Source organism: Oxyura jamaicensis, chromosome 24 (assembly GCF_011077185.1).
Source record: "Oxyura jamaicensis isolate SHBP4307 breed ruddy duck chromosome 24, BPBGC_Ojam_1.0, whole genome shotgun sequence".
Classification (NCBI taxonomy): Eukaryota; Metazoa; Chordata; class Aves; order Anseriformes; family Anatidae; genus Oxyura; species Oxyura jamaicensis.
In genome coordinates this window covers 6,089,367-6,092,817 of record NC_048916.1, presented here as the reverse complement: position 1 = coordinate 6,092,817, position 3,451 = coordinate 6,089,367, and positions in this window count along the sequence as shown.

Sequence of the window (3,451 nt, the reverse complement as noted above, 5' to 3'; positions counted from 1 at the left end):
TGGCCATCACAGTTCAACGTTTCTCCACTCCCCTGATGTGTGACACGGGACGCCTGACAGCACCTGCTCAGCTCCATCTACGCTGAAATACTTTGGTACTGAATTTTCTTAAGGATAATCAGAATTCATAAACTGCACCTAGACAGGTGCTTCTAAATCCTCACGGTCTTGCCCTTACCTGGCATGAAAAATATTGCACACGGTGAGATGAGTACCCAGCACAAAAGGCACCAACTGGTGAGGAACAATGGTAATGCCAGGAAATCGTGCCAACTTTTAGCAGTGCGTTTTTTATAGTTATCCACAAGAAGCAAATTAACTCACTTCAGTTTCCAAGCAGCCACCCTGAAGGAGAGGAGTGTGATCCGCAGCCCCAGGAGCTTCGGTGTGCATATTTCTGCCCTTCATTCACTTACAAATTGTTATTGACAATCTGCTTCAAACCTGGATTCGCTCCCTGGAGAGCTAAAACAAATGTTTTTAAAACAGCTCCAGCAGATTTTATTTTACTTGAATGTGCACTGATAGCAGTTCCCCTGTCGGGAATCCTGTGGGAATTGAACAGACCACTTTAGAGGAAGAAGCAGCTGTAAGGAATACTAAATGATTAGAGGAGAAACAGCAGGAGCGGCATAGTGCTCTAACAGGATATTTTCATAAATAAAATGGAGTTTGGAAATTCTTCAGAGCACCCTGTGCATTGAAGTAAATGTGTTAGTGTCATTATTCTCCTTCTTGCAGAAAGGCAAAGAGCAGGAGGTGAGCAAGAAGCCCTGCCAGCTTCCATTCAGACACGCACATGGATCCACCTCGACCTCTCTGCAAGCAGTCGAGCTGCTCGTGGGTGTCCGTAAAGAGATGAAGAAAGAATGACAGCCCGAACTGCGACTAGGCAGTGCAAGAGGCACTGGGACCGGCATTTTGGCCCTCATCTGAGGTTTCGGTTTCTAAATCTAGGGTGTAATATTGGCTGCAGGGCCACAGAGAGAGGAGTTGTGGGGTTGACCGGCCTGGGCTTATGATTTCATTTCTCTGACCTTGCCCCTAGCAGCACAGCGCTGACCTTGGGAAGATCGGTGTTCTCGGAGCTCGCAGACCCCAAGTTTTGTACAAGATGCTCGCTGCTGGGATTTCTGCCCCGCTCGGAGTTACTTTTCCTGTGACAGACTTTATGAGAAGTCTCAGCACCGTTTCAAAGCGTGTGGGAAACAGTTGTATGAATTACATCCTATTAAGGAGTTAGAGTTTCTTTGTGACCCCTGAGAGAAAACTGTGCATGCTGAAGGAGTTTGCTTTGGAAATCCTCTGTATTATGGTATTTATTTAACAATGATGCCAGAAAGACAAAGCCAAAGAGACAAGCCTGACACAGAAAGGAACACAGTTGTGATAAAGTCGCAGTGAACATCCGTCCATGGTTTGGGACTGGACCCTAAGAAACCTCTTTCTTGTCCTCAGTGGAGTCAGAAACATTTCATCCTCTGCATTTGTTGCCAGCTTTTCCTCGCATCAGAGAAATAAAGCTGTCAGTCAAGATCTTTTCCCTCAGCGATTTCCACACCAGCAGCATGTAATGGAGGAGTACCATAATAAGCCATCCAGCCGTGATGATCCTGATGACTGATATATCCCTGCCATTTTACTTTGTCGGTGGCATGGTGCAAAGCAGGAGGTATCTTATCTTAATCTGCTTCCAGTGCTGATCAGATGACTAAGTATTCTGTCAGAGAAGCGAAAGGAGAGAACACATGTTGGAGAAATATTGCCGAGCACTCATGATATTTGCCTCGGGAACTGTCCTCCAGTAATTACACCCCTAAAATCAAAGAGCAGATATGTTCCAGGAGAGATCTGTCTACTCCAAATTAACCAGTTACAACCCCTCACAATTGCCTGCTTGCAGAGAGCTGCTGCTGAACAACCTCCAGCCAAAGAGCAACTCATGGAGCCTCCTTGATGAGCAATCACAAACCAGAAATGCATTGGGGAAAAAAAAAAATAAAAAAGAAAGAAAGGACTCTTGTTGTAGACAAAACTCTTATAAGAAGGTTATAGTTGTGGTTTCAAAGTTTCATTTTATTTTGGCTTCAGGTTCAGGTTTGGGGTTGGTTTTTTTGTTTGGTTTTGTTTAAATGCATCACTTTTTGCTGTTATTGTGTTTCAGTCTCTCCAATGATTCATCTTCCTCTAGGGCATTTATTGAAATTCTTGAAACAAAATCCAAGGGAAATGAACCTCACTTTAAACTCTGTAAGGACAGCTACCTAGTCTGAGTAAAGCCTCTTGCACTTTTCTTCAGCTGATGTTTCCTCTACAGGTCCTGAGAAGCAGTTCAGAGGAAAATGTCCAGGTTACTGCAAGGTTACAGCAATGCCCGTGGTTGTTCCTGGGTTTTGTGCTGAAGGTGTCAGCTCTGGTGTTCATTTGTCTCTTGGCACTGCATGCAAAACTCACGGTGTAGCCGTGGACAAAAAGGACAGTATTTCAGTAATGCTTAGAAAGCCAAACTGATTCGGTGTGACTGAGATGCCTCAGAAAGACAAGTATATGTCCATTTCACAGCAACTCGTGTGCGTGATATCCTAAAGGGCTCAGTAACTCTGCTATAAAATGTTGAAGATTCCACATTCGGAAAAGCTTGAAAGCACTGCTCCAGGATCCACTCCTTTGTAGAAAAACTGCTAGAAATAAACACTTACGGAAACCTAACCAAAGAGATGTGTTTCATTCATTTTTCTCTCTGTCTAGGGTTATGTGCTCATAAGAAAAATACATTCAGAAAAGTAAATCGAGCCATTTCTGTAAACGGAAAAGCTTTCTTAGGAAACACCTTGAAAATTGTGGACCCCTAATACTCTGAAAGTTAGGCAGCATGAAAGATATTAAAGTATAGGATAATAAAATATTGCAGCTAGACTTTCACCATCCTTTCAGGACTTTGGCTGGGGAAGGATGCAGAAGAGGGCTGCTCGCTCTCTCTCTCTGCCATCGATCCGCTTCTTTACAAAGAAAGTACACAACCTGTTTTCAGCAGAGATAACGCCTAGAGGCAGCATCCCGACTCGGAAATTCCTGCCTTCCTTCCCTTCCCTACCCGTACCGGGGGGCACTCCGCTTTTGCCTTCCACCTGAGACTCTGAAGCCTTGCCGGGAGCCGGGCTCTCACCCGACAGGGCGGCCAGGGATTGCCGCATCCCCTCGCCAACCCCTCGCCATCCCCTCGCCATCCCCTCGCCGCCCCCTCGCCGCCCCCTCGCCGCCGGGGACCAGGCGGCAGCCCCGCAGCAGCATCCCTCGGGGCGCGGGGCAGGGCAGGGCAGGGCAGGCGGGGAAGGGCAGGGCAGGCGGGGAAGGGCTCCTTTCCCCCCCGGGGGGGGGCTTCCTCGGGGCGGGGGCCGCCGCTGCCCTCCCCTCTGCGGGGCTGCGGCCGCCTCCGTGCCAGCCCCGCCGG